The 9908-nt window shown below is 57.4% G+C and overlaps 1 long non-coding RNA gene across 2 annotated transcripts in view; it reads left to right on the top strand.

Annotated features, from left to right (window-relative positions):
- The first annotated feature begins 2735 nt into the window (after window positions 1-2735).
- Window positions 2736-9908, top strand: part of LOC123382578 — a 41528-nt gene continuing 34355 nt past the window's right edge. Inside the window, exons 1-3 of one of the 2 annotated variants that reach the window (XR_006591150.1) lie at window positions 2736-2949; window positions 4972-5093; window positions 8546-8792. This is a non-coding gene — a long non-coding RNA (uncharacterized LOC123382578). The remainder of the gene's footprint in view (window positions 2950-4971; window positions 5094-8545; window positions 8793-9908) is intronic. The other variant, XR_006591151.1, reaches the window with a different exon arrangement.

Here is a 9908-nt window from a genome sequence, read left to right as displayed (position 1 = left end):
TGAGACAGAGAGAGCCAGAGCATGAATGGGGGAGGGTCAGAGAGAGGGAGATACAGAATCTGAAATAGGCTCCAGGCTCTGAGCCGTCAGCACAGAGCCCGACACGGGGCTCGAACTCACAGACCGCGAGATCATGACCTGAGCCGAAGTCGGCGGCTTAACCGACTGAGCCACCCAGGTGCCCCAATTTTAATTTTTTAAAAAATTGATTTATTTTGAGAGCGAGCGAGTGGGAGAGGGGCAGAGAGAGAGGGAGGCAGAGAATCCCAAGCAGGCTCCACACTGTCAGCGCAGAGCCCGACACAGGGCTCGAATCACCAACCGGGAGGTCATAACCTGAGCTGAAGTCAAGAGTCCGACGCTTAACCGACTGAGCCACCCGGGCGCCCCTTCGAAGTTGTTAATCTCACAGTCGTGAGTTCAAGCCCTACGCTGGGCACGGAGCGTACTTAAAAACAATAAATAAACAAATTCCGTTCCTGTCTGTGGTATTACCGCTTCCCGGTATCTCCAAGAGATCTCTGTCCTGTTTCTCTATCTCTAGGTTACGCCTAGAGTTTAAAATCGGGCCGTCGCTCCGGGCTGGGCACTAGCAGGGAGAGTTGGGAGACACTCTTCCTTCTGCGCTCCCTTTTCGGGGAAGCGTGAGGTCCTGAAGAGCAAGGCATTTGAGCCAGAACCCCGGCTCTGCGGGTGCCCTGGGTGACCCTGGGCACAGGAGTCCTCCCCTGCCAGCCTCAGTTTCCCCATCTGTAAAGCAAAGGCAGTGCTTTCTGTTCCTGTGGGCGGGCTGACAGGACGCACGCGGGTGTGCAGCACGGGGCCAGACACACACTAGGCCCTCGGGCCGCTAGTGGGACTGGCCGCCTCCACTCACCGCCCCCTCGGGGAGGTCACGTTCACTTGCAGACCTGGCTGTGCTCCATCTTGCTCGGCTCTCTTCCCTGGAGCCCGAGTGGAATGTTTTCTCTTCCCTCCTCCTCCTCCTCTTCCTGTGCACTGTCTGTGGGACTCCTCCAGTGTCCCGGGCCCCCCAGGGGAGGCCTGAGTCCTCTCCCAGCCCTGCTCCTGCCCCGTAGCCCACCAGGCTGTTTCCAATTTGGACGCCATGCATCTTGCCCCCTTCAGATCCCAGCCGCCTCTTTGATGGAACTAATGATGATCTAGGACTCCAGGGCCCCGGACCTCCCCAAACTGAGATAAATCCTGCTTCTTTTCAGACAAGGGGCCTCCAGCCCTGCAGCTGACGCCCCTCCTCCAGGCAGGATGAGGAGGGGAGGTGTCTCTGGGAGCCCCCTCCTGGAGGGCTGTGCGCTTGGCTGGATCCAGGGAGACAGGAAGAGAGGGATTTCTCCAAGGCTCCCAGAGGGTCCCACCGCTTGGTGGGGGGAGTTGGCAGGTTTGTGAAAGAGCCGACCGCAACACTCCTGCGCTGCCCCTCAGCTACCCTGGGATTCACTGGGATTGACTGGTATCTCTTGAGCACGCTGTGTCTCTGAGGCCGGCCACTGGATGCGGGAAGTGATGGGCGCCATGTTCCAAGAGGTTGGACGGCTTGGAGAAGAGCCAGTAGTGAGGGGAGTGGAGGGGCGGAACCGTCCGGTTTTGCCCAAGGACACTCTTTGCTGGCCTCCAGCCAGCACCCCTTTCTTCTCTGCAGCCCAACGCGGCCCCTCTGCCTTTTTAACCTTTCACTTCCTCCTCCTTCACCCCCTGCTGCTGGCTGCCCCAATTTTACCTCAAATGTATCAATGTAAAAACTTAAAACGAATTCAGGTTTAACTAAAGGGCTTTGGGCTTTCTGGGGGTGTCACTTCCTCCCGAGCAAAGGGCTCCATCAAACCACTGCAGTTGAACATCAGAAAGGCGTGGGACCCTTACATGTGAAAGCCAGAGCTCACCTGGCCCCTCCCTCGGGGGGTTGAACTCCAAAAGGGACAGGTGCTTCCGTCCTGGCCTTGTCTTTCCGCCTCCTGCTTGACGTGTGAAGCTGTGGCTTCGGGGACCCCAACAGCCTGGGCTGCTGCCTATGTACCCCGGCCTGTGGGACCCGATCTTCTGAGTCCTGTAGCTTCTTAGAAGAGGCCTCCACTCAGGCTGGCGGTGACCCCCCTTTGTAGGGGCCGGAGGAAGGGATGAAGGGTGAGGAAAGAGGGTGTGGCAGCTCTCCCTGGGGCCTTGTGGTGGGGGTGGCAAGCCCTCCGTGTCCAGCTTTGCCACTTGCCACCCGGAGCAATTTCCGGCCCCAATCCCGCCCTGGAAGCCCTCTTCTCTTTCCTGCTTAGGGGTGTGTGGTCCCAGGCGCCTCTGGACTGGGAGCCCCGAGGGCAGGCACTGTTCTTGCTTGTCTTTGAGGTCAGGGCTTTGTTCAGGGCTTGGGGATACAGCAGGTGCCCAATAAAGGTTTGCAGCGTGAGGCTCTGTGCACAGCACACCCTCTCTGTTCAGTCTTCCAGCAGACAGCCATGCCCCTCCCCCATTTGTGGGCTTTGGGGAGGTGGCCTGGTTATGGGAGGAGGGGTCGGTCGTGCAGAATCGTGGGAGCGATTGAGAGGGGGGTCGTCCCACGGGGCTGGGCTAGCCCAGACGCGGACCCTGGACCTTGGCTTTGCCGAAGGTGCCTGGGCTGTGGTTTCTCACCCCGGGGCGGCCGCCGAGCACCCGGAGGAGGAGGAGGAGGAGGCGTCTGCAGTCTGTGCCCATCACCTGAGCTGCACCGGGCGGGGAGGATAACAATTATTGGGAGAGGTTTAAAAAAAAAAAAAAATCATTATCAAATAACTACAGCTTGAAAAAGTTGGCGGGCGGCACGGAAAACGCGGCCTGGATCGCGCCGGGGCCGCCGCCGCCGCTCGCAGGCGCCCCGCGGTAGCCAAAAATGGAAGGAAACACATCTGTAACGCATTTGTGTGATGTTCACCTTTGAGACCGCGCGGCTGGATGGAGGCGGTGAGTTCACGCGAAAGGAAAAACTCTTTAAGAGGACTTTCCTTAGGGGACCGGCCAGGCGCGGCGGCCGCGGGGCCCGGGCGGCGGGGAAGGGCGCCCCCTGCCTGGCGCGGGCGGAGCGGGGACCCGCAAGTGGTGGTGGTGGGGGGGGGAGCACCCTCTCCGAGCCTCAGTTTCCCAGCCTGGATAACAAGGTGGTTGGATTTTACAAGGGCCCTTCCTCTGGGAGACATTCCAGGAGTCTCTTCTTGTCCTTTGTGGTTCTGTGCGCGTCCCCGGGCTCGGAGGAGAGGGACTGGCCCTTGGGTGGGGGGAAGGGAGGAGCCCTGACGTCCTGCGGGTTGCCAGGCCGCTGTCACGGCATTCCCAGCTCTCTCTCTACATTCCAGAGCCAGTGACGTCTTCTGGGTGAGCGTTGGTCCCCCGAGCCAGGCCAGATCCACCTTCCTGGACAGTCCCTGCTCAGTCCGTGTGGGGAAAGTGCAAGGGGCCTCTGCTCCTCAAGGGCAGGGGTGACCCACTCCCTCCAACCTTCTCATCCGCAACCATTCTCACCTCTTCAACACACCCCTCCCTCCTCGGGCCCCACACATCCCTGTCTCCCTTAGATCCCCTTTTGTCCAGGTACCCACCACCTGCCGGCCTTCCCCATGGGGATTTCCTTCCCAGAATGCTCCAGCTCTCCCCCTCCCCCTCCCTCTTTGACAGTGACCCAAGCTTCCCCACCCTCACATCCCAGGGGCCCAGCCTGACTCCAGAGAAAAAGCAGATTGCAGGCTGACTCAGGCTTCCAGAAGGCTGGGGAGAGAGATGTAGGAATGAAGTGTAGGGACTCTCTTCCCTGGGCAGGGGAGGGGGGGGGGTCTGCTTCCTGCCACTGCACACACACACACACACACACACACACACACACACAGTCCCACTTTGCCCAGGAGAGGCACAGCTGGGGCATTCTCGAGGTCCAGGATTTCTGTCCATAATGTTATGTCCCTTGCAGCCTTTGCCCACAAGGAGACAGAAAGCACTGGAAAAACGGTTAGGTAGAGCCAGAAACACAGATAGTCCCTTTGCACAGGTCATGGTCAAATGTGCACTTAAAAATGGTAAAGATGGTAAACGGTATGTGTATTTTACTGCAACTAAGAAAACAATTAAAGGGGCGCCTGGGTGGCACCGTCTTTGGAGCCAAAGCATCCGACTTTGGCTCAGGTCATGATCTCACGGTTCGTGAGTTCGAGCCCTGCACCGGGCTGTCTGCTGTCAGTACAGAGCCCGCTTTGGATCCTCTGTCCGCCTCTCTCTCTGCCACCCCCCCCCCCATAAATACACATTAAAAAAAAAAAAAAAGAAGCATCTGTATTTTAAAAAAAAGAGCAGAGGGGCGCCTGGGTGGCGCAGTCGGTTAAGCGTCCGACTTCAGCCAGGTCACGATCTCGCGGTCCGTGGGTTCCAGCCCCGCGTCGGGCTCTGGGCTGATGGCTCAGAGCCTGGAGCCTGTTTCCGATTCTGTGTCTCCCTCTCTCTCTACCCCTCCCCCGTTCATGCTCTGTCTCTCTCTGTCGCAAAAATAAATAAACGTTGGAAAAAAAATTTTTAAAAAAAAGCAGAGAAGGGACTTGAACTCAGGCCATTTGGCCCCAGAGTTCTGGGCTCTTATCTCTGTACTATCCTACATGCCTAGAAGAAGCTCAAGAAATATTTGTTGAAGGACTGAACGGGAAAATGAATGAGTAACTTCAGAGACTTTCACACACGTCAGTTTTCCTTCCACTCCCTGGCGCCTCGGTGTCCCCGTATTACCCACAGCCCCGGACACATGCGGTCCCCACGTGTGTCTTCACAGTGGTGATCTGTGAACACCGGGCCCCCTGCACTTGCTGCTGTCTCTCTCCTTCCCCGGGTTTCTCAGCCCTCCCGCAAGCACCTTCTGGCCAGTGCTGCCCAGTCTGGTTGTGGCGCAGGGAGGCGGCCGGGCACGGGAACAGCCACCTGGGGCTCTCACACCTTCTCCTTTCTCCTCAGGTGTTGCTGTTTCCCGTACACCTCGCCTTGGACATGACCGTGACCACAGGCAGCGTCTGAGAGATCGTGTGACCCTCCTGGGCCCTGACTTCCTTCCTAGATCTCAGAGCGGAGTCTGGCAGGTTAGTAGGGTCGGTGGGATTCCGCTTAGGCCATTCCCCTGTGTTTTGTGGCATCTCGACTGAAGTCGGGGATCCAGGCATCTGGTTCTCTGTGCCCCCCCTGGCCGTAGGGATCGGTTTCTGGATGACAGATAGGAGCATCTCGTTTGCCATCACTGGTCAGAGTTTGGCCAGCCCAACCCCAGGCCTAACCTCCACCCCAGGTTGCCGTAAGACCGTTTCTCCCGACTGAACCCAAGCCAGCTCTATCTCTCTGTTCATTCGCCTCATCTGCTCCTTATATGGCCCAGACACGGCACAGGTTGAGTACTGGACAGAGGTTCAGAGTTAGCCAGATCTGGGTCAGCCTTGAACTTGGGCCCTGGACAGGCCCAGAGGGATGGTCAGGGGGCTTGGGAGCTGGCTGGTTTACAGACGACTGGGGCTCACGAGTGCAGACCCTCGGCCTCCCAGGGTGCGAGTTACGTTTGGTCAGGAGGTGGTCCCTCGGGTGGACAGACGCCTCGGGGCAGGAGCAGGTAGGAGGAGGGACCGGCAGCCTGGCAGCCCTGAGTGAAGCCGAGTTTGGGGCTCTGGGGCCTGGGTGAGGCGGGGATCCGCGGGTGCAGACAGGGCCCCAGGCTGGCAAGCATTCTGGGCAGATTGACAAGGGCAAGACCATCCCTTAGAGACCCCAGGAGGATGCAGGACACTCGTTAGAACTGGGCCACTGGGTCACACAGAGCACACGTGGCAGGGCATCAAAAGGTCTTTACCAGGGGACGGCCCGGTAGCAGAAAGATATGGAGGGGCCAGTTTCCGTGGCAGATTCTCTCACTGTGCCTCTGTCATGAATTACCCAGAGCTCCCAGTTCAGGAGCCAAAGCAAACCCCTCAGCCCAGCAAGCCCAACTGCCTCTTGGTCATCCGTCGGGTGGGTTCCTTGTAGCTCCCTGCCTCTCCCCGCACTTCCCCCTGCCGAAGCTGGTCCTGTCCGGAAGATGGAGCCTGACATTGGCAGACAGCTGGGCACGGCTTTGGCGTTGTCCTGCCTGTCCCGTCCGCTCCGGACCCAGGGCCCACCTGGGCCTGCTTTTCTCCCCCTCATTTTCCCCGAGAGGCCAGTTTCTGGCACCAACTGTCATCAAATTCTAAACAGCCCAGCACAAACCCCCCTAAGAAGTTTAAGATAAGAGACACCCTTGCGGGGAAGGAAGAAAAAACCTAACAGGAAGCCGAGTGGGTAAACCGTTACTGGCATTGATGTGAGGGTCGTGTCTCTCTGTCCCGGGCAAGAGACACTGTGACTTTGGCTCCCAGGCTGGTGCAGTGGGGAGTCACAGAGGGGAGACCTCTGTGCACCTGGGTGGGGGGTGGGGAAGCCAGGGAGTAGTGTCACCAAGTCATGTCATTTCCTTTTATGACCCTCTAGTCCCTGCCAAGGTCTCTCTGCATGGTCACTTCTTTTTTTCTTTTCTTTTAAACTTCTTTTAACATTTATTTATTTTTGAGAGACACAGAGAGACAGAGCACGAGCGGGGGGTGGGGGGCAAGGAGAGAGGGAGGCACAGAATCCGAAGCAGGCTCTAGGCCCTGAGCTGAGCTGTCAGCACAGAGCCCGATGCGGGGCTCAAACTCACAAACTGTGAGATCATGACCTGAGCCAAAGTTGGACGCTTAACCGATGGAGCCATCCCAGGCCCCCCTGCATGGTCACTTCTGAGTGGCCTCCCGAGGGGCGGGCAGTTTGGAGGCAAAGTGACCGGGAGCAGAGACCCTGAGGTCAGACAGGCCTGCCATGAAGTTACTGAGTGTCCTTGGGAAGTCACTTGGCCCTCTTGAGTGTCCTTTTTTTAAATATTTTTTAACGTTCATTCATTTTTTTTTCAATATATGTTTATTGTCAAATTGGTTTCCATACAACACCCAGTGCTCATCCCAAAAGGTGCCCTCCTCAATACTCATTCATTTTTTAAGAGACAGAGAGAGACAGAGCACGTGAGAGAGGGGGAGACGCAGATCCGAAGCAGGCTCCAGGCTCCCAGCTGTCAGCACAGCGCCCGACGCAGGGCTCGAACCCACGAACCGCGAGACCGTGACCTGAGCCGAAGTTGGATGCTTCACCGACTGAGCCACCCAGGTGCCCCTTGAGTGCCTTTCTTGAGACCCTTCCCAACGTACTTCCTGAATCAAGTCATGGGGATATCAAGAGAATTACCTGAGACAATGTGGGTGACGTTAGCACCGTGCCCGCCAGCACCTGCCACACCGTGAGTGCCCAGTGAAGGGTCCCTGCTGTTCCTTCCAGCCATGACTGATTAAGGCTGGCAGCTGGAGACAGGCTGGGGGGTGCCTTTTGCAGATCTGGAACCTGGGGAGAAAAATCTTCCTCAACCATCCAGAGCTGGGATAGGTCTCCCGAGGAGAAACCCCCTACCCCCACCCTGAACACCATCTTATGACAGAGACAGAGACAGAAAGAAAGACAGGGGCACCTGGGTGGCTCAGCCCGTTAAGCGTCCGACTCTTGGTTTTGGCCCAGGGTCATGATCTCCCAGTTTGTGAGTTCCAGCCCCGTGTTGGGCTCTGGGCCGGACAGCACAGAGCCTGCTTGGGATTCTCTGTCTCCTCTCTCTGCCCCTCCCCTGCTCGCACGCTCTCTCTTTTTCTCTCTCAAAATAAATAAGCATTCTAAAAAAAAAAAAAGAGAGATCTTCAGCCTAGCTTGAGAACTATGAATCAAACACTTTTGATTCAACGCACCAAACATCGAGTAAGCACCCAGTATGCACAGACGAGAGCTTGAAAGTTGGCAGAATTGCTCCGGCCAAGTCTGTGTCTTCAAGTGGGATCGTGGAGAGCAGAGGAGGGCCGCCCGTTCAGGTGGGAAAGTGACAGAAAGGAGGGTCCCGAAGACCAGGACTGACACCGAGCTCCATACCTGATGGCACGCTGGCCCCCCCTAGAGGTGGAGGCACGAAGTGCAAGCCTGTGACTCACTGTGCCCAGCTCGGCCTGGACAGCTGCGTGAGGGGAGGAGGAAGGGGCATCCCGGCCTCTCTCCCCCCCTCCCCCACCCCTCCCGTCCTCCCCGGAGTCCGCCCACGCTGCCTCCATCGCTGCTTCCGGCCCGAGCCTTTTCTCTCCCGGAAACTGCAGGAATGTGTGCCAGTGTGTCCGGAAGAAGCGGGGAGGTGGGCTGTGGAGGGGTCGGGGCCAGCCGGGTCTCCCAACTCAGAGTCCCAGTTCCCAAGAACTCTCAAGACCTGCTTCCAAGCACAGCAGGCCAGCCCTCGGCTCTAGCGAGGGCACCCACTCACCTGGCCCCCATTCCGTCCCCAAACCCTCTAGCACTCACCCCTGAGCACCAGCCCCTGTACCCTGCTGCCCCTTAACACCTCCGCCTGGACGTCCCCAGGACACACCCAACTCCCCATGTCCCCAACTCAACGCTGACCATTTCTCCTGTCCAGAAAGCCCGTCACATGGTGTGGCTTCCAGCTCCAAAGTGCACCCCCCATACGGCTACTGCTCACCATGGCCACGGCCATCACGCCCGTTTCAGCTGCCACACCCTGTCGTCTGGACCCGCCGTAGCGGCCACAGCACGAGCTCCACCTCCCGTCTGTCGTCCACACAGCAGCCAGAGCAACTGACATGCCGATCAGGTCCCGTCTCTCCCTGCGGAGAACTTCAGAACGGCCTTTGATGAGATTTAAGGTAAAATCCGAATTCTGTGCTGAAGCCCACGAGGCCTCCATGATCGATCTGTGTGTGTTGTTTCATATTCTGCCCTGGTAGACTGGAGGCTCCGTGAGGGCAGGACAGGGCCGCTTTTACTCCACAATTCATAGCGCCTGGCGTATAATAGGCACTCAGTAAATATTTGTGGATCGAACTCATTTACTGACATGCTCACGCACACATTCATGCTACACCTGTTCACCTAGGCCCTCCTCCGGGCCGCCTCCCACACTGGTCTGGGGAAACGGGGTGAATCAGAGGGCCCTCCTTGGCCTGCTCGGGAGTGGATGACCCAGTACCAAGCCCAGGTTACGACGGTCTGCCCAACAGAATTGCCCTTTCTTACCAGACTGTGACCGTCTGATCCTCTGTGAGTCAGGCCAGTACTGGCTTAGGGTCAGGAATCCGGGAGAGCTCACTGGGGCTCCTGTGGGGTGTAGGAGAGAATCCTAGCCCTCTGCCATTGTCCTGAGCTGGCGTATTGCACACAGCTTCTCCGTACACGTTTCCATAGCATCCTCACAGAACCCATCTCGCTGGGTGCCATCATTCCAACTAGCACGTAGGCAAAGAAGTCAAGGTTCAGAGAGGGCAGGTGACTTGTCCAAGGTCACACAGACGGGAACCAGAATGTATCAAACACATCCTGCACACCATGCCTGGTTGCCAGCATTCTACATGTACTTTTAATTTTTAATTTTTAATTTTAGAGAGATAGAGAGCACGAGCAGGGGAGAGGGGCAGAGGAAGGGAGGGAGAGAGAGAGAGAGAATCTTTTTTTTTTTTAATTTTTTTTAACGTTTATTTATTTTTGAGACAGAGAGAGACAGAGCATGAACAGGGGAGGGTCAGAGAGAGAGGGAGACACAGAATCGGAAACAGGCTCCAGGCTCTGAGCTGTCAGCACAGAGCCCGACGCGGGGCTCGAACTCATGGACCACGAGATCATGACTTGAGCCAAAGTCGGACGCTGAACCGACTGAGCCACCCAGGCGCCCCGAGAGAGAGAATCTTAAGCAGCTTCTGTGCTCAGCGCAGAGCCTGACATGGGGCTTGATCCCACAACCCCGGGATCATGACCTGAGCTGAAAT

This window comes from Felis catus, chromosome E3 (assembly GCF_018350175.1).
Source record: "Felis catus isolate Fca126 chromosome E3, F.catus_Fca126_mat1.0, whole genome shotgun sequence".
Lineage (NCBI taxonomy): Eukaryota > Metazoa > Chordata > Mammalia > Carnivora > Felidae > Felis > Felis catus.
Note: the sequence above shows the minus strand (reverse complement) of the source record. Positions and strands in the feature narration are given on the sequence as shown.